The following is a 22,234-nucleotide window of genomic DNA, read 5'->3' as shown; positions in this document are numbered from 1 at the left end:
TACACACACTGATGTGGACACGTGACGTTTGTTACAGAGAATGATGTCGCCGTGTTAACGAAAACCTAGTTTAGCAACCGTGTCCCTGCAATTCGTCTCCCAATTACTGACAAGCCAGGCACAAATCGTATCAACTGTTAGGAGAGATCGACTACACCTTTACTCCATTGGAACTGTTGATTAAGGTTAAAAACGTCCTGTTATTATACAGAAGATGTGGTTACTTTAGATAGGCGCTAGTTAATGGGTTATTACCAAGTCACTTCTGGTTCCTTTTACAACGACTGGTACCTATCATCGGGCCATTATATATTATATAATGTGGCATCTACTGCTGGATAATACGTATTCACTGTACCGGTCATCACACGTGGTCCAGCGACTGACCAGTAGTGTCGAGAGTGGTCAAGTCCTTTACGTGATGGATTGCGTTGTTTGGTTATGTCCACGTTAGTTGTTTGAAATGGATTTGACTGGCTACGTTATAATGTTGGTGAAGACAGACGATGGATTAGTGAAATTATACGGTAAGTGAATGTGCTGGGTAAATCATAAATTATACGGTAAGTGAATGTGCTGGGTAAATCATAATTTATAAGGTAAGTGAATGTGCTGGGTAAATCATAAATTATACGGTAAGTGAATGTGCTGGGTAAATCATAAATAATACGGTAAGTGAATGTGCTGGGTAAATCATAAATTATACGGTAAGTGAATGTGCTGGGTAAATCATAAATTATAAGGTAAGTGAATATGCTGGGTAAATCATAAATAATACGGTAAGTGAATATGCTGGGTAAATCATAAATTATAAGGTAAGTGAATGTGATGGGTAAATCATAAATAATACGGTAAGTGAATATGCTGGGTAAATCATAAATAATACGGTAAGTGAATGTGCTGGGTAAATCATAAATAATACGGTAAGTGAATATGCTGGGTAAATCATAAATAATACGGTAAGTGAATATGCTGGGTAAATCATAAATTATAAGGTAAGTGAATGTGATGGGTAAATCATAAATAATAAGGTAAGTGAATGTGATGGGTAAATCATAAATAATACGGTAAGTGAATATGCTGGGTAAATCATAAATAATACGGTAAGTGAATATGCTGGGTAAATCATAAATTATAAGGTAAGTGAATGTGATGGGTAAATCATAAATAATACGGTAAGTGAATATGCTGGGTAAATCATAAATAATACGGTAAGTGAATGTGCTGGGTAAATCATAAATAATACGGTAAGTGAATATGCTGGGTAAATCATAAATTATACGGTAAGTGAATGTGCTGGGTAAATCATAAATTATACGGTAAGTGAATGTGATGGGTAAATCATAAATTATACGGTAAGTGAATGTGCTGTATAAATCATAAATAATACGGTAAGTGAATATACTGGGTAAAGTATACTTTAAGTGCGTGCATGTATTTGGTAAAGTATACGGTAAGTGCATGCATGTATTGGGTAAATTATACGGTAAGTGCATGCACTGGGTAAATTATACGGTAAGTGCATGCATGTATTGGGTAAATTATACGGGGAGTGCATGTACTGGGTAAATTATACGGTAAGTGCATGCATGTATTGGGTAAATTATACGGTAAGTGCATGCATGTATTGGGTAAATTATACGGGGAATGCATGAACTGGGTAAGTTATACCACATGAGTTTGACGTTCTGTTAAATAACATATAGTATGAACTGTATAAAAACTGTGGTGATACGCTTGCCCAACAATACTGATGGGTATCGCGATACTTGTCTCACGATACGATACTTATAACGATATTTATTAAATTATAATCAGTCAAAAAATGAAAATTTTCTACTCTTTCACTGTTGATTTTACCTCTTTTTTCAAAACTACGGTCCTTACAGGAAATTACCCATTTGTTCTACAATTTACAAGACTATTGAGAGTCATTAACGTCTGATTTGATTTCCAATCACCATTTTTTAAGTAGGAAACAAGTACAAAGTACTGGCCTTAGCAATTTATTTGATATCTAGTATTTAATTGTGCTTAGAGAGCATGTTGGATTCAACAAGGGTCAGTTATTAGCGATAGGTAGAATCCTGAGCGACTTGCTTCTGCTGAAATGGATCCCAAGCAGTTCTTCACTCATTGTCATTTTATCCGAAAATACTGTCAAAGTACTATTTTAGCGGAAAACTGATTTTAACACTTTTCCTGTTAGGTCACTAATATATATAAACCACTGCTCTAATTGCATTTCCAGTATGCCGCCGATATAGGTGATTAGAAACTGCAAAAACTGACCACAGCAAATTTCAATCATCAATCGTGGAATCAAATCACCGCGAGCATAATGTCCGGTGCCACAATAACACGGCTATTTGGGACGAGTTTGCTAAATGGTACAATATATAACGAACCCATCAACGTTTGCCTTAGACAATACGGCATACGTCTGACGGTAACTAATTAGTGTAAAATTATCCTCTAAAACAGTACATTGTAGCTACTAACGGTGATATCTTTGTTGTCTACATGTTACATACTCTCAAAACATGAGTCTGGTCAACCCTTTTTTTTACCGGACGTTATTTTGCTGACTGTTGACTCAAAAATGCAATAATATCAATATTTATTTCTCTAACAGGCTAACAGAGATAACATCGATGTTAAAGTGTACACGGAACGGAAATTGATATTTAGATATGTTATTCTGTTTGATCTCCTGACAAGAATGTTGAAAACCGCATCAAAATCGACCGCTTCAGTACCTATATACCGCCCTCCGAAGTGCTCGATTTTTACCTGTATATCGCCTGCTAATCAGGGAATCAGCCGCTCACGCTAATTTGGGGAATAAGCGGATGTGACGTCACGAGGACAACGGCAGTGAGATCTTTGGTAGTGGGAGTATTCCTGAAATGGGGTTACGAGATTTTTACAAATACATATACGGTATATAGTTATGATGACGATTTAATTATATATAAAAAAGGAAATATTGCAACTGAAATCAGGCTAAATACTTAAGCAGATAAGCGGAAACATGTATTAGTTATATATGTTTCTGGTATAAGCCACGTGTACCTTATGTAAAAACTTTTAACTAGAGATCTTATCTCTGTTTTAACCGCTTACTAAATTATCAAACCTGGGGAATATTCAATTTTCATAATGTGATCTATAAAGAGACGAATTCGAAAAATGATGGTCATATGATTATCCATTTGAATATGTTTCTGTATAAATAAAAATTCACTAGGCCTATGGATTTCGAGAATCAGCATGACGAAAAGAAAATGTCTTAAATGTATTTCATAGTTCAATTCACGTAGATATCATAGACATAAATTGGGAGGGGAGTAAAAAATCTTAAAAAAAATGAATTTAAAATACATAATTCATTTATAGCTGTAACGAGTCTCTCTTCTTTTTAAAGCTGCATGTACGTGTATGACGATATGCGTTATTTTAACAATCTTCAACAGTACATTTATTGGTCATATAGATTATCATTATTGGTATTATATAATGATCGATATTGACCAAAATTCACAAAGAATGGGATATCCGAAATCTAATATCAAAATTCTGACGATGTGCATTATATTTGCATTGTTCTTTCTCGACATGCCATTTGTAATCAATTTTGTATTTTTTGTTATAAAAATACATATATATGTAAGCAGAAACATATATACAAGACAAATGTATACATGAGTCTTTCTGAAATATATGCATCTAGTGATTGATACACTTCTTATATGTTATGTTCGAACGGTATATTTTATTGTAAACCAAGGATTTATAACTTTAAACAAATATGACATTATACAACAATTTCATGATGGTCCATCGCTAACTTAGCTGTGATCTTACTTTTGACACCTGACGCGAGCTAATTAATAAAGCGTGACAGGTCACTAAAAACACCTTCCGTACGTAATCGCAGACAAAACTTCATAACGATAGTGATCGGCCGGTAAATAGAAAAAAAACGAACTGCAAAGTCACTGAAACGCTTGATCTGCACTTTCACATTCCGTGTTTTGTAGTATTTAAAACTATGTCAGAATGTTACTGAAAGCATTTTATGAGGCCTTGGGCTATGGTTTTACTATATAAATCAAATCCATTACACTTCTTATTAGCTTTGACAGATTCCGCCGCTTTTACGGTGCTTTACTACTGCTGCCATCTGGTGGCAAAAATTTTCAAAACAGTCCCGTCACTGGTCGATGACGTAAATTCTGACCAATCACGGCGCTCGTTTCTTCCTTGGAGGCCGCTAATTTAAGCGTTACTGATTTGTACCGGGCGCTCTGATTGCGCTGTCGATTCTCACTGCAGTCAATCAGCCAATCATTATAACCTTAACTGTAAGCACGGAATGATTTGATATATAAGGCTTGATAAATGCGTCATTGGATAAAATTTAGTATGGAGAAAGTACGAGTTTCATAGAGATTACGGTATTAGAGAAAATGCGACTTTTCTCTAGAACACACCTGAAGCCCCAAGTCATTGACCCCGATTCGAGACCCTTGACCTGTGACGTCACGAGGACAACGGGACGTACTATACTCGCATAAGATAGAGTGGCGATTTTCGGTGTCTGCCATCTAATATATACATCTACTATCTGTTTGTAAATATCGATTTTGAAGACACAAATACCTGTGTACATGTCCAATACCGATTTAATATTATCCTCAATCACAGATATGAGTTTGGAATACGCTTGAAAATAGGGATTTATACCACAGGCCATCCTCGATACTCCAGAGGTTCCGATCACTTACGATCTCTACACCCCTGGACTATCTCAAAGTGAAATTGAAGGCAGCTCAGCGGAAAACATTTGACAAATCACAGACCAGCAAAGATTTCCTTTGAAGAGTACAGAGAGAGCGACGCCCAACTTCAAAGACACACAGTCAACCACAGTGTACCGTTATACGGCTCTTTTGATGTACATCAAAGGACTAAATTACCTATTCTGTTCTGTTGCCTCCAGTTTTACGATGAGATAGTCCAGGGATGTAGAGATCGTAAGTGATCGGAACCCCTGGGGTATCGGGGATGTTTTGTCTGAGTCATGAAAGTTTACGTTAGGAGATGTCAGAGACAAAGATAATACTATCTAAATCTCTGGAGATGTAAATGTTGGTTTTTGATGGATTTTACGGTTGATTTTGTCAAAATATTTGTTAATGTATGAAAAAAGGCAGGCATTTGACATTTATGACTATTTAAATGTGGTTTAAACGTTTTCTATTGTCGCAATCCCAACTTGAATATGTAACCCTCAGCATCGGGTAAATGGCCTATCGGAAGGTTAAGGTAGACACGACGTAAAGTTTCCAAAGTGTCTCGTCCTGCTATACCTCTCACATTGTTGGAGTACATGTTACAAAAAATAATCCAGTCTCCTTCCGAAAAAAATACTATTCCCAAATATTGGTTCTATCAATGGAAAAAGAAGCAGAAAGGATATTCTGCAATATTTGTCATCAATATTTATCACATTTTGAAACTTAACTCAAAATTTTCTTCGGTCGCCATATTGGTCGTCACTCAAGACCTGCCAAATATACACGAGACGATTCGCCCCATAGGAACGTCGAGTTCGTGCTATCTTAGGCTAAGTATTCTAACCCAGGTTGACTAATTTCCTATAAAAAATAAACAATTAATATTAATAAAATGAACAAAAATTAACAGGGTCATATATTTAACAATTTTTGTTAAGGACCTTAAGACCTTTCCATCTATGAAGAGTATTTGATTCTATCAGTTCCAGAATTTAAGAAGATTTTTGAAGTTTTAGCCTATTTGAACCCTTTTGAACCCGCCCCTTAGGCCTCTGGGGCCAGTCAAGGAAAATTTGTTAATAGGATTCAATGGCATCTCATAGGGGTAATTCTGACAACATTTGATTAATTTTCTATTATAAATGACCAAATAATTCTCAAAAATGTGTGTTCCTTATAAAAACTATAGTAAACTTGACCCCCTCCCCAGAGGGAAACCTGAGACCCCAGGGTAATATAATTTACAATATTTGTAGAGGGCCTTGAGACCTTTCTATCTATGAAGAGTATTTGATTTTACAACATCTGTGAGTGGGAAGAAGATTTTTTTACCCCCCCCCCCTTTGCCCCCTCCCACAGCCCCCAGGGGGTGGGGGTCATATAATTCACAGTTTTGATTGGCCTTATGCCTTAGAAGGTTTGTGCAAAATTTCACTGAAATTGCTTCAGCGGTTTTGAAGAAGTCGAAAATGTAAATTGTTTAAGGACACACGACGCACGACGACGGACAAAAGGCGATTAGAATAGGTCACTTGAGACTTCGTCTCAGGTGACCTTAAAATGTTCATCAAAAGGATCATGACTGTTTTCTGAAAACATAATCTTATTAATCTCAGAACACGGGATGATAGTAATGATTCCGCCTGGCCTTCCTCACATCGCTCACCTTTTCGTTGTCCAATATCAAATTATGAAGGTTGCTTAGGGGAAAATAGAGACAACTGAATTTAACAGATGATACATAAAATCAATAGGTCAAGTTGAAAGCATACTCGATGTGGATAAATTGTTGATCAAGACATTTTGACGATTAATTAGGTTCTACAGCAATTAATCAATTAATAAAGCCGTGTAGTGGCTTGTTAGAATTTATCATTAGGCCTAGTGAACGATATAGCTATATAGGATGTCAATAACCCGAGATGGAATGAGTACATCTATCTTTGGTAAATGTCTACGAAACGCAAGAGAAACGCCGCATTTCCATCAATATATAGCCTCGCTTGACTGCCCTGGTCAGTTCCCCCCCCCTCAAACTGATTCATAGAGGGACGTGTACTATTAGCCAGGGACTAGCTTTGGCGCTGTGTCATGGCCAAAGAAACAAATCATGTACGATCTATAATTGGTAAACATCACGTTTGCATCCGAAAGAGAAAGTAACAGAGTCGAGTCATAACAGAGACAGACCGGGAAAAACATTATTACGAGGCGAAAATGTCAAAATCGGGGGGAAAACATGATATGGCGCCAGCCGACCGTGGAACAAAGTAGAGTTGATTGCACTTTATATGGTGGATGACAAGCACGCGGAACCAGACAAAGATAGTTACACTATATATGGTGGCCGGCTATGGTACCAGACTGAGCCGGGTTTTTTTTTATGGTGACCTACCATGGAACCAAGTAGAGCTTGTTACACTATATATGGTGACGACCATGGTACCAGGTAAAGTTAGTTACACTATATATGGTGGCCGACCATGGTACCAGGTTAAGTTAGTTACATTATATAAGGTGGCCGACCATGGTACCAAGTAAGTAGTTACACTATATATGGTGGCCGACCATGGTACCAGTAAATTTAGTTACACTATATAAGGTGGCCGACCATGGTACCAAGTAATAGTTACACTATATATGGTGGCGACCATGGTACCAAGTAAAGCTAGTTACACTATATATGGTGGCCGACCATGGTACCAGGTTAAGTTAGTTACATTATATAGGGTGGCCGCCATGGTACCAGTAGAGGTTACACTATATATGGTGGCCGACCATGGTACCAGGTTAAGTTAGTTACATATATAAGGTGGCGACCATGTACCAGAAGTAGTTACACATATAGTGTGCCCCATGGTACCAGGTAAAGTTAGTTACACTATATATGGTGGCCGACCATGGTACCAAGTAGAGCTAGTTACACTATATATGGTGGCCGACCATGGTACCAGGTAAAGTTAGTTACACTATATATGGTGGCCGACCATGGTACCAGGTTAAGTTAGTTACACTATATAAGGTGGCCGACCATGGTACCAGGTAAAGTTAGTTACACTATATATGGTGGCCGACCATGGTACCAAGTAGAGCTAGTTACACTATATATGGTGGCCGACCATGGTACCAGGTAAAGTTAGTTACACTTTATATGGTGGCCGACCATGGTACCAAGTAAAGTTAGTTACATTATATAAGGTGGCCGACCATGGTACCAGGTAAAGTTAGTTACACTATATATGGTGGCCGACCATGGTACCAGGTAAAGTTAGTTACACTATATATGGTGGCCGACCATGGTACCAGGTTAAGTTAGTTACATTATATAAGGTGGCCGACCATGGTACCAAGTAGAGCTAGTTACAATATATAGGGTGGCCGACCATGATACCAGGTAAAGTTAGTTACACTATATATGGTGGCCGACCATGGTACCAGGTTAAGTTAGTTACACTATACAGTGTATAAGGTGGCCGACCATGGTACCAAGAAGAGCTAGTTACACTATATATGTATAAGGTGGCCGACCATGGTACCAGGTAAAGCTAGTTACACTATATATGGTGGCCGACCATGGTACCAGGTAAAGTTAGTTACACTATATATGGTGGCCTTCCATGGTACCAGGTAAAGTTAGTTACACTATATATGGTGGCCGACCATGGTACCAAGTAGAGCTAGTTACACTATATATGGTGGCCGACCATGGTACCAAGTAGAGCTAGTTACACTATATATGGTGGCCGACCATGGTACCAGGTAAAGTTAGTTACACTATATATGGTGGCCGACCATGGTACCAGGTAAAGTTAGTTACACTATATATGGTGCCGACCATGGTACCAACTAGAGCTAGTTACACTATATATGGTGGCCGACCATGGTACCAGGTAAAGTTAGTTACACTATATATGGTGGCCTTCCATGGTACCAGGTAAAGTTAGTTACACTATATAAGGTGGCCGACCATGGTACGAAGTAGAGCTAGTTACACTATATATGGTGGCCGACCATGGTACCAGGTAAAGTTAGTTACACTATATATGGTGGCCGACCATGGTACCAGGTAAAGTTAGTTACACTATATATGGTGGCCGACCATGGTACCAGGTAAAGTTAGTTACACTATATATGGTGACCGACCATGGTACCAGGTAAAGTTAGTTACACTATATATGGTGACCGACCATGGTACCAGGTAAAGTTAGTTACACTATATATGGTGGCCGACCATGGTACCAGGTAAAGTTAGTTACACTATATATGGTGACCGACCATGGTACCAGGTAAAGTTAGTTACACTATATATGGTGACCGACCATGGTACCAGGTAAAGTTAGTTACACTATATATGGTGGCCGACCATGGTACCAGGTAAAGTTAGTTACACTATATATGGTGGCCGACCATGGTACCAAGTAGAGCTAGTTACACTATATATGGTGCCGACCATGATACCAACTAGAGCTAGTTACACTATATATGGTGGCCGACTATGGTACCAGGTAAAGTTAGTTACACTATATATGGTGACCGACCATGGTACCAGGTAAAGTTAGTTACACTATATATGGTGGCCGACCATGGTACCAGGTAAAGTTAGTTACACTATATATGGTGACCGACCATGGTACCAAGTAGAGCTATTTACACTATATATGATGACCGACCATGGTACCAGGTAAAGTTAGTTACACTATATAAGGTGGCCGACCATGGTACGAAGTAGAGCTATTTACACTATATATGATGACCGACCATGGTACCAGGTAAAGTTAGTTACACTATATAAGGTGGCCGACCATGGTACGAAGTAGAGCTAGTTACACTATATATGGTGGCCGACCATGGTACCAGGTAAAGTTAGTTACACTATATATGGTGCCGACCATGGTACCAACTAGAGCTAGTTACACTATATATGGTGGCCGACCATGGTACCAGGTAAAGTTAGTTACACTATATATGGTGGCCGACCATGGTACCAGGTAAAGTTAGTTACACTATATATGGTGGCCGACCATGGTACCAACTAGAGCTAGTTACACTATATATGGTGGCCGACCATGGTACCAGGTAGAGTTAGTTACACTATATATGGTGGCCGACCATGGTACCACGTAAAGTTAGTTACACTATATATGGTGGCTGGCTCTTTTACATATCCTGATAGATCCGTTATACATTTTTGGTATCACAGAAGAACGCTACTACATCCTACTTGTAACGAGGTTTCATACCAAGGACCTGACTAAAATGGCTTCCGTATTGTAACAACCAATATCTATCATATGGTTGTAGATTACGGCACGGAGAGGCCTTCTTATCACAGCTACTTTTTATGGACAAGAAATTGATTCGAATTAATTCAGAAATTGCATTGACAGTGTTTATTCCAGCGAGCTGACAATTATTGATTTCTACACAAGTAGTTATATTAGCGGCACTGATACGCATTTTTATTATTTATATCGTAAAACAAAGGTAATTTGTAACAATTGGGCTACAACCAATGTAATGATAACAGCAGAGGCGGATTCAGGTTTTGAATGTCTATTTGCTACTTTACCTGAATAATTTTTTTTTATTTGAGGTTAGAGAAGGCGTAATATCAAGCAAATGAGGCGAGGGGTCTGGGGGTCGCCAAGGCCCCCAAAAGCTTTCGTATAAATGGTGCAAAATCCTGCATTCTGAAAATTTTAAGAACACATTTTCCAGCAAATAAGTGAAGCCATTTAAGGATGTTTATTGATTGTTTTTTATGTCTAGTGTCATACTTTTTATTTCAAGTCTTGCTTTAATTCCCCAGTTTTGTTACTTTACATAATTGTAATACCAGAAAACCTGAATATTTTTACATGGGCATGTAAAGAAGGGGGGGGGAGGGGGGGGGGGGAGGGGTCTGGGACACAGGGTCTTGGAACGAAAATTTGTATACTGTTGGTTAAAAATTTTCATGCCAGGTCCCTGTGGTCTGGGGGATCTCAAGGCACCCAGAAGCTCTCGAATAAAACTAATAAATCCTTCATTCTGAGGACTTCATGTACACTTTTCCCAGAAAATAATTGAAGCCATATAAATATGTTAGTTTTTTATTTTGTGACGTCTTATGCCATATTTTGAATTAAAGTTACATAATTGCAATACCTAAAATCTGAATATCTATATTGGATAATGAAAGAAGAGAATGCTACTGGTCTGTCTATGGCCAGACGCTGCCAGGAATCGCTACTCTACTATCTTTCTGTTTTCTAATAAGAACACTTTCCTCAAATCAGAAAACAATCGTGAGGCTTTTGCTGTGAACATTACTTTCTGACATCGTTTGTGCTATCTTATAACATTATCGTAAAGATTTATTTTGGTTGAAACAAAAAAGGAAGGGAACTGGCCATGGGTCTTTTGAAAATCTAATAAGTGCCCCTTTCGATATACATTTCCATTTTTAATTCAAACAGTTTCTGTCGCATTTGGTTCTCCCTTTGGTTTGATTTCCCACTTTTACACACATTTTCTTAGGACAAATACAAGGCTCCTAGAAGCAAACGACATCACTAGTGATGTTAAATACCTAAATCGCTTTCACTTGTAACTGGCGTTTTGAAAGTACGCACACATTTGTGCATTGATTGTCGGATTTAATACAGGACTTAAATACTGATTCAAAAACCATTTGCAATATATCATTAACAAACTGAGAACGAAGGACGTGATATGTAGTCAGACAGCGTAGACCCGTGGCTAACTATCCACCCACCCCCACCCCCCAAGCGTAGACCCGTGGCTAACTATCCACCCACCCCCCCCCCCCCAAGCGTAGACCCGTGGCTAACTATCCACCCACCCCCACCCCCCAAGCGTAGACCCGTGGCTAACTATCCACCCACCCCCCACACCCCCCAAGCGTAGACCCGTGGCTAACTATCCACCCACCCCCCAAGCGTAGACCCGTGGCTAACTATCCACCCACCCCCACCCCCCAAGCGTAGACCCGTGGCTAACTATCCACCCACCCCCACCCCCCCAAGCGTAGACCCGTGGCTAACTATCCACCCACCCCCACCCCCCAAGCGTAGACCCGTGGCTAACTATCCACCCACCCCCACCCCCCAAGCGTAGACCCGTGGCTAACTATCCACCCACCCCCACCCCCCAAGCGTAGACCCGTGGCTAACTATCCACCCACCCCCACCCCCCAAGCGTAGACCCGTGGCTAACTATCCACCCACCCCCACCCCCCAAGCGTAGACCCGTGGCTAACTATCCACCCACCCCCACCCCCCAAGCGTAGACCCGTGGCTAACTATCCACCCACCCCCCACCCCCCAAGCGTAGACCCGTGGCTAACTATCCACCCACCCCCACCCCCCAAGCGTAGACCCGTGGCTAACTATCCACCCACCCCCCCCACCCCCAAGCGTAGACCCGTGGCTAACTATCCACCCCCTCCCCCCCTCTTTTCCGCTTTTATACCTCGATACCATACCGCATACCGAAGTTCAAAAGCATTAGCTTTACACAGAAATTGTTTTACTGTAGACTGTAGATTATAGTATCCGTCTACATGTACATTTATTTAATGTATGGCGATGACCTTTGATAATTTCTAAGGATATCGAGATATAACATGCCTTTTGAATATTAATGACAATGCATTATTTAATATATAAGGATGGTTATGGAGTTTACAGTTTTTGTTCAGGAATACTTGAAGGGATTTACCTTTTAAGCGATGGGGATAAAACCTTAACTAATAAGAAAAAATATCATTCAAGTATTCCATTGCGCCTGGATACAAGTGTGTTCATACATGTATGTACCACAAAGTCGAATATACATTTAGATTTAAAATGATATCTTCAAACGGTAAAGGTAGAAAATGATGCTTTCTGCCTAATTCTCACTATTTATTCTAATTCCTTCCTTTTTTCCCCATTTAGTTTTTCCCCTTTCTTCTCTTTCCGCCTATCGGCCATCTTGCAAACCGATCGGTCCCGAAATGCAATACATATATAACTAGGGCCCAAGAGGATCCTGCATATGAAATTTGAGAAAGATCCCTGCAAGACTTTCTGAGAAATAGCGGTAAAAGCGGTAACAAACTTCAACTATCAAAACAAAAGATGGCGGCCTGTCGGCCATCTTGTTGATCAGTCAGTTTCAAAATGCACTATACTCATCTAGGGCCAAAGGGGAACCTACGAATGGAATTTGAGAGAGATCCCTTCAGCACTTTCTGAGAAATAATGGTAACAAACTTCAAAAACTTAAATCCAAGATGGCGGCCGGTCGGCCACCTTGTCGGCCGGTCACTCTCAAAATGCAATATGTGAAACTTGAGTCCTAGGGGAACATACATATGGAATTTGAGAGCGATCCCTAAAGTACTTTTTGAGAAATAGCGGTAACAAACTCTATCAAAATCCAAAATGCCTGACTGGCGGCCATCTTGTTGACCGATCGGTCCCAAAATGCAATATGCTCATTTAGGGCCCAAGGAAAATATACATGTGAAATTTTAGAACGACCCCTTAAAACTTTCTGAGAAATAGCGGCAACAAACTAACTATCAAAATCTAAAATAGCTGCCTGGTGGCAATTTTTGTGTCGCCTGCAACGCAAGGGCGACTCTTAGGTACATAATGTATCACTATGTCGGCGTCCGGGAAACGGTTTCCGTGCGATATCTGAAGTATTTATTGTCCGATTTCAACCAAATTTAGTATATAGCTTTATATCAATGAGATCTCGGATGAGCTCGATAATGGTCAAAATCCGTCAATATTTGCAAGAATTACGGGACTAACAGAAAAATCCACGGTTTCCGCTCGATAACTTAAATAGTTATTGTCCAATTTCAACCAAATTTCATAAATTGTTTTATATCAATGAGATCTTGGATGAGTTTAATAATGGTCAAAATCCGTGAATATTTTCAAGAGTTACGGGACTTTAAAATCATCAAAACAGAAAAATCCATGGTTTCTGCTCAATAACTTAAATATTTATTGTCCGTTATCAACCAAATTTGGTATGTTGCTTTATATTAATGAGATCTTAGATGGGTTCGATACTGGTCAAAATCTGCCAATATTTGCAAGAGTTACGGGACCTATAAAATAGTCGAAACATGGCTTCCGCTTGAAAACTTTAGTATTTATTGTCCGATTTCAACCAAATTTGGTATGTTGCTTTATATCAATGAGATCTTAGATGGGTTCGATACTTTTCAAAATCCATCAATATTTGCAAGAGATATGGAACTTACGGTGGCTGGGAGCGGACATGAAATAAATAAAAATTTTGCGAGGGAACGAAATATTATTGCGTTCGAACGAAATACTATTGCGTTCGAACGAAATATTATTGCGTGGGAACGAAATACTATTGCGTTCGAACGAAATACTATTGCGTATTACTATTGCTGAATTTTTCAAATCTACTGTATACTGCCACCCAAGTAACGCTTGCAAAAATTCAAAATGAAAACATTAGTGAAAGATAAACCTTCCAATTTATTCTTACCTGAATTTAACAATTACATTTTGTCCTGAATCTTAATTGAAAAGCCATTTTACGTGAACAGTTGCTTCGGAATTTTCCACAGGGACCTGGCACGAAAATTTTAACCAATAGTATACATATATATTTTTCCGAGAGAAAAATGAACATGGCGGTGACGGTTAAAGTAAGTGAGCTACACGATGTTTAAATGGAGTTTCTACAAAGTACGGGTCATGACACCTCCAAAGGAGATTGTGGATGAACACAGTTATGGGTACTTTTTACCACCACAAGCGTAGATTTTGTGATTTTGTTTTGGTTTTTAGGTCATCTGACCAAAGGTCTCATCTGACCAAAGGTCAGAATGACCTATTGTCATCACGTTTCGTCCGTCGTCGTGCGCCGTGCGCCGTCCGCCGTGCGTCGTGCGTAAGACTATTTATACAAAAGCCTACTCCTCCTTCATTCTTTGATGGATTTCATCCATATTTGGTTTGAAACATCATTGGGGAAGGACAATCATATTTTATATAAATGAGCCTGGTCCGACCCCTAGGGTCTGAGAGGTGGGGCACCAAAAGGGCAAATTTTCTTATTTTAAGCTTTAAAATCCTACTCCTCCTTCATCCTTGGATGGATTTCATCCATATTTGGTGTGAAACTTTATTAGGGAAGGAAAATCATATTTTATATAAATGAGCTTGGTCCGACCCCTAGGGTCAGAGGGGCAGGGCCTCAAAAGGGCAAATTTTCTTAATTTTAGCTTTAAAATCCTACTCCTCCTTCATCCTTGGATGGATTTCATCCATATTTGGTGTGAAACTTCATTAGGGAAGGACAATCATATTTTATATAAATGAGCCTGGTCCGACCCCTAGGGTCAGAGGGGCGGGGCCCAAAAAGGACAAATTTTCTTAATTTAAGCTTTAAAATCCTACTCCTCCTTTATCCTTGGATGGATTTCATCTATATTTGGTTTGAAACATCATTGGGGAAGGACAATCATATTTTATATAAATGAGCCTGGTCCGACCCCTAGGGGCTGAGAGGTTGGGCACCAAAAGGGCAAATTTTCTTATTTTAAGCTTTAAAATCCTACTCCTCCTTCATCCTTTGATGGATTTCATCCATATTTGGTGTGAAACTTCATTAGGGAAGGACAATCATATTTTGTATAAATGAGCTTGGTCGGACCCCTAGGGTCAGAGGGGCAGGGCCCCAAAAGGGCAAATTTTCTTAATTTTAGCTTTAAAATCCTACTCCTCCTTCCTCCTTGGATGGATTTCATCCATATTTAGTGTGAAACATCATTAGGTAAGGACATTCATATTTTATATATTTGAGATAGGTCTGACCCCTAGGGGCTGAGGGGTGGGGCCCCAAAAGGGCAAATTATCTTATTTTAAGCTTTAAAATTTCTACTCCTCCTTCATCCTTGGATGGATTTCATTTATATTTAGTGTGAAACATCATTGGGCAAGGACAATCATGTTTTATATAAATGAGCCTGGTCCGACTCCTAGGGGCTGAGGGATGGGGCCCCAAAAGGGCAAACTTTCTTATTTTAAGCTTTAAAATCCTACTCCTCCTTCATCCTTGGATGGATTTCATTTATATTTGGTGTTAAACATCATTGGGGAAGGACAATCATATTTTATATAAATGAGCCTGGTCCGACCTCTAGGGGCTGAGGGGTGGGGCCCCAAAAGGGCAAATTTTCTTAATTTTAGCTGGCCCACTTCCTGTTTTCAGGTTTCACTCTCTGATCTCAATGAAAATTGGTCTATAGGGGTTTTAATTGATGCCGAACAACGTGCAATCATTTTCGTAAAGATTATTGTATTCCAAGATGGCCGCTGGCCCACTTCCTGTTTTAAGGTTTCAGTCTCTGATCTTAATGAAAATTGGTCTATAGGGGTTTTAATTGATGCCGAACAACATGCAAACATTTTCGTAAAAATTTTGGTATTTCAAGATGGCTGCTGGCCCACTTCCTGTGTTGGGGTTCATTTCAGATCTCAATGAAAATTGGTCTAAAGGGGTTTTAATTGATTCAGAAGGGGGAACTTTAGGTGAGGACAATCATATTTTTAAAGGACCAGGCTAAGACCCATGGGGATAGTACGGCGGAGGTCCAAACTGGGAGCTTAGCTGAAATTTAGCTTTAAAATCTGACTCCTTATATTAATCCTTGAATGGGTTACAACCATATATGGATGAAGGGCAACCAAGTTTGTTCAACAAATGACATTTACCTATTTCAGAAACTTACATATTCAACTAAGGAGTTCCTTGTATTATTTATATTAATTGTTAACCACTACTTTATAATGTGACTTTGTTGTTTTGTGCCATGAGTCAGATGACCGTAAAGGCCCATGGGCCTCTTGTTGCAGAAAGTGAAAGTAGAAGTATCCTATGTTCAATATTGTTTTTCTTGTTATAAACTCATTGCCAGTAATTCGGCAAAGCTATGATTCTAATAATTAATAATTCTATAAATGGTTTCTAGCAGTACAGTTATTCAGCGCACCCAATAAGCTATAAAAACAAAACACATGTCAATATCGATAAGACTGATGGGTCAGGGGAGATTACTCTTTCGTCGTTGGAAATCCTTTATTTAGATCTACATGGCATATTTATATTTAGTTACACATTTACAAAAAAAAAAAAACACGAAAGAATGGATTAACTGCTGCGCTCTCAGATAGGCTTTGCCTAAAATTATATTATGATTTGTGTTCTGAATATTTACCTTCCTCCATAGTTTCATAGACGACACGAGGTGTACATGTCTAAGGAATTGCCACGCTTCAAAATATATTTATTTTATTTAATAAACACATTTAATTGACGGCACTGTCAGAATTGCCCTACAAATATATAAACTGATTCATCCGAAATCTGATCTTATAAATCACCGTCACCATTTTTGTAGAGCGTAACTACAGTTACCCACATCCGGTTGGGTACAGTGATAATGTGGTCTATAGAAAAGCAGAGCAGGCCGGGTACATGTATTTGTTCTAGATCAGTTCTTCTCTAATAATGATGCTACGATCGTAGATACAGCCAGAGGCGTGAGTCAGAGAGCACCTATACACTATGCAGTATACCACTATATATAGGCCTAAGCAATCCCAAAAATTACTAATACACTTGTGCGTGCTCCAACAATATCTTGTCAAATGTCTTCGTTCGATGAAGTTAATTTGCAGCCATCACCTCGACGTGACGTCTGTAGTGATAGAAGATGACTACGGTGCCACACTCAGAAAACCATTTGGTTAATGGCTGCTAATCAGACCACTAGATCGAACATCCGGTAAATAAATACAACATCGTAATAATCTGTATACTATTTGTAACGTGAAGTTATAATATGGAGCTTTATAACCATCCCGAATTCCGTGTGTAGTCACATTCTAGAGCGGTTAAGGTTGTACAGCATTTTTCTTGGATCCTGGTATTCAGAATGGAAGCTGATACCCGAGAATTCTTCATACAGCAGTATCGTCCTCTCGGACCACACGATCCGCAATGGAATACTCATCCTTTCAAATTACAACATCACATCAAATGCAGTTAGTTCTTTTGGGGCACTGAGTAACTCGTTGAGATACCGCGCCAGTTTTGTTATTCGGAACAACTTGTTTCATCGTTTGTTAAATACATTATTTCAAGTATAAATCCCGACGGACCTGTTAAAGGTATATGAAGAATTTGTCAAAACTCGTCTGAAAAACAAGAGGCCCAAGGCCCTTAACGGTCATCTGACTACCTTGGCAATGATAATATAGGAAATTAATTAGATATAGTGTCATGGTAGCCATCTTCGATTTGGGATCAACCAAAGATGTAATAACACTTTGTCGGGACCATGTCAGGATCATTTCATGCATGTGTCAGCCAAATCGAACCGGTAGAACTTAAGAGGAAGTTCAAAATGTATTTTCAAGATGGCGGCTGTGGTGGCAATCTTGGATTTCGGATCGACCTGAAAAAACAACAGTTTGTCGGGACCATGTTAGGACCATTTGATGCAAGTTTCAGCCAAATCGCACCTGTATAACTTGAGAAGAAGTTCAAAATGTGTTTTCAAGATGGCGGCTGTGGCGGCCATCTTGGATTTCGGATCAACCCGAAAAATAACAACACTTTGTCGGGACCATGTCAGGATCATTTCATGTAAGTTTCAGGTAAATCGCACTGGTAGAACTTGAGAAGAAGTTCAAAATGTGAAAAGTTAACGCACGGCGCACGGCGGACGACGACGGACGAAACATGACGACTATAGGTCATCCTGACCCTTCGGGTCAGATGACCACAAAAATTAAATCACCAGACCCATCTTTAATTCTTAAACGAACAACTAGGTCCAACCAGTCAAACCGTACCTCTGAACTATGAAGACTATCTAAGATTGTAAGCCAGCAGTGATGAATGCTTAAAATGGCGTCTATGGAAAAAAGCACAAAAAACTTAAACTATATTGTTCACGTTGAGTCCTCTGTGGGTTTGCGCTGTTCATCAGATGTGTTGCCGTGTCAGCGGAGGTGAAGTTTTAATTATGTAATGGAGCTATAGATCGATGTCACCCGAGCTCCACACTTACCGCTGAGCAAACTAAAATCCTATTAGCCGTTGGACGTAGTTTTCTTTGTGGCGACATTGTCTGTTCTCGTTGCAGTAAGTTCTCTTCGTTTATCTAAATCATGTGACTAATAGCGAGTGATAATGGTCTGAAATAGATCGTTTTGTATGTAATTACGATGTTTAGTTTGCGAAGTTGGGGCGACTTTCGTGTATATATTTTTTTTAATGAAATGGATTCAAATGTTTCATACTCATTTTCGTTTCTGCGCCATAACTTTCTCTTCCTTTGCATATCCTAGTGCCATTGTCATGGACCACTAGAAACAAGTAACGTTAAGTTAGAAGACTTGTATACTGTAATTTTGCGAATTTCATTTTAAAACATTTGCGTGAAGAAAACATTCGTGGATTAGAAAAAGAGACTAATAATTCCTGTCAGTATCACGATTTAGATGTAACTTATATAGTTCATTGAAATGCACTTGGATCCCGCGAAATTCCATATTGGTCCTAACCGACCCCCAGAGGCCAGAGGGGCGGAGCCAAAAGGGTCTAAATGGCTAAATATTCTGAATACATAGATTTGATGGACCGGATACAGATACTCCTCGTAGACTGGAAGGTCTTAAAGCCCATTACAAAAATTGTGAATTTCATGGCCCTGGGATCTCAGATTTTCCCCTGGGGAAGGGGTCAACTTTACTATAGTTTATACATGTATAGGAAAAACACATTTATGAACATCATTTGCTTAGGAAATTAGTCAAACTGGGTTAACATCATATCCATATTGCTCTTGGCCGACCTCCAGGGGCCAGCGGGGCGGGGCTAAAAGGGCTCAAAATGGCTAAAATTTCAAAACAAATCTTCTGAATTTAAAGATTTGATGGAACCAAATAATCTCATAGATTAAAAAGTTTATAAAATTTATATAATCACTGACTGACTTCAATGGTCTGATGGGCCAATATATAGTGTTTATATGTCTTTGTTTCATTCTGTATCCGAACTCGGGTGACCGTTATGGCCCATGCCCCCCCCCTTCTTTTTTTACATCATCTGCTCTATTTTATAATATTATTTCAAAAATCTGTTTCAACGGAAACAAAGAAAATATGCTGTTAGGAGCTCTCGAGTAATACTGCGAAAAAAATAATTCTGTGACTATGGGGTCTTCTTTTAAGGGAATAAAATAGGACCCTTATTTGTATTTATTATCATTGTTTCATATTTATCTGGTTCATTTGGTTCTTATACTGATTTTCCTTACGGTATCTTTTTCGCCGAACACATTTTCTTTGAACAACTAAAACGAGGTTAGGGGTTTTGGGACCACCAAAGCCTCTAGAATCTCTCGACGAAATATTGTGATGCCGAAACCTAAATTACTTCACTCAATATCCATCCACACGTTTATATCAGTAGTGGTATTTAATTTCTAGGATTTAAACCGAAAATACATCATTAATTACAAACGTCATCTATCTGTGTCGAAGGGCGTTGTGATTTCTCCATTTACTATACATCATAAAACTATATCTGTATGTCTCTCACACTTTTTTCTCTCGTTCTCTTCCTTCTTTTCTCCCTTCTTTTTTGATGTGAGATAAACAAATGGTAGGTAGGGATAGACCCAACACTCTCGCTAGTCCCACATACTAAAGCCATACATTTATTTAATACATTATATTTACTCACGGAATCACTGATGAAATAGGTGCTATGTGTTCTTTTCTTAATACCTTAATACATGTTTGATATATTTTAAAGAGAAAAGTACAATATATTTTATGTAAATAAGTTTGAAATTGACTTTTTTAGGAGTAGTCTCTCATAACTCTTTTAGAGTGACTTTTTTAAGATTTGTACCTGTTAATGGTTTTTTTTATAATTTACTTTTTATTCAGGTTTTTCATCAATACATGTACAATATACAATGTATGAAAATGCTTGCACTCATCTTTCATACATTTGCACTCACTTAAAGATATTGATTTTTTATATTCTTTCAAAAAGTATTTTACATGGTAATCAAATACATTACTAACACACATAAACACATATATATGTATCTACTATTTATTCCTAACAGGTTGCATATTGCGTTTAGTTGATATTAGCATATATTAGTTTAAAGTTATTGAAGATTATGTATTTTATTATGATTTCAAAGTGTGAAAACTATAATACATACAATTATTACAAATAATTTAAATAAAATACCAAATACAAACATTTATAATTAAGTAAATTTGATGTTACCAATATAATGCATTGACTTTATTGAAAGAAAGAGGTTGGTAGAAAGAGAAAAGGAAGACAGAAAAAGAGAGAGAGAGAGAGAGCAGCTGGTAGAAGAGAGACAGTAGATTAGTTAAGTATGTTTATTTGAAGTGCGATTACAGAGCTATGAATACTTGCAAATATAAGGTTTTTTTTTTCTAATAGTATTTCAAAATATATAAGGCTTTGTGAAGGGCTATCAGCTGTATCACAGGATTTAAGGGAGATAATTCTTCTGGAAAACATAATCCAGGGTATCTCAGAGATACCCTGGATTATATTTGAGATACCCTGTTAATGTTTTAATATGATTGTAAATCTTTGAAGGTAAGACGTTAATAAATTATCTTATCTTTTCTTATCTTATCTTATCCCTTCTCCGTTTAGGCCATAGTTGTGTCTTTTTCTGTTTTGCGTCCGCGTGCTGGTAGGTTTTAGGTCTCTCGAGTGAAAAAACAAACACAAACATTTTTCCGAACTGGCAATAAAAGAGGTGTCAAACAGAGTAAGTAATATTTCCTACAATTTCCATAGATACAAAATCTTTGAAAAGAAGACTCTTTCCTAAATGTAATCAGCTGTTCAAAATGAATTAACTTATTTTTGTAAAAAAAGGTACAAAATCAGTATCAATTCGAACCCCCAAAAAACCTTTAATTCCATAGCAAAACATTGTGTTTAGTATTTCTTGTGTGTGTTTTTTCGCCTTGCTGGCTGGTAGGTTTAAGAAAATCAAAATGACGCGAAACAGAAAAAACACACCTATGGCCTTACCATTATCCTTCGATCCCGCGCCTGATGGTCCAATAGAGCAGGAGGAGTTAGCCCCCTTGTACTGGTATATGTTTGTTGTAATATTTCAGGTTCCCCTGCAGATCGATCGGAACTGGAAATTGGAGACGAGATATTAGAAGTGAATGGCGAAAACCTTGATCACAGCACTCACGATGATATCATTGCTTTCATACATTCGGTGGGTAAAGTAGAATTCATTTTTTCTAATTCAGTAGGCTACAGTATAAATAATAATTCAGTGATTGTACGTT

The sequence above is a fragment of the Argopecten irradians genome, chromosome 3 (genome assembly GCF_041381155.1).
Source record: "Argopecten irradians isolate NY chromosome 3, Ai_NY, whole genome shotgun sequence".
NCBI lineage: Eukaryota > Metazoa > Mollusca > Bivalvia > Pectinida > Pectinidae > Argopecten > Argopecten irradians.
Note: the sequence above shows the minus strand (reverse complement) of the source record.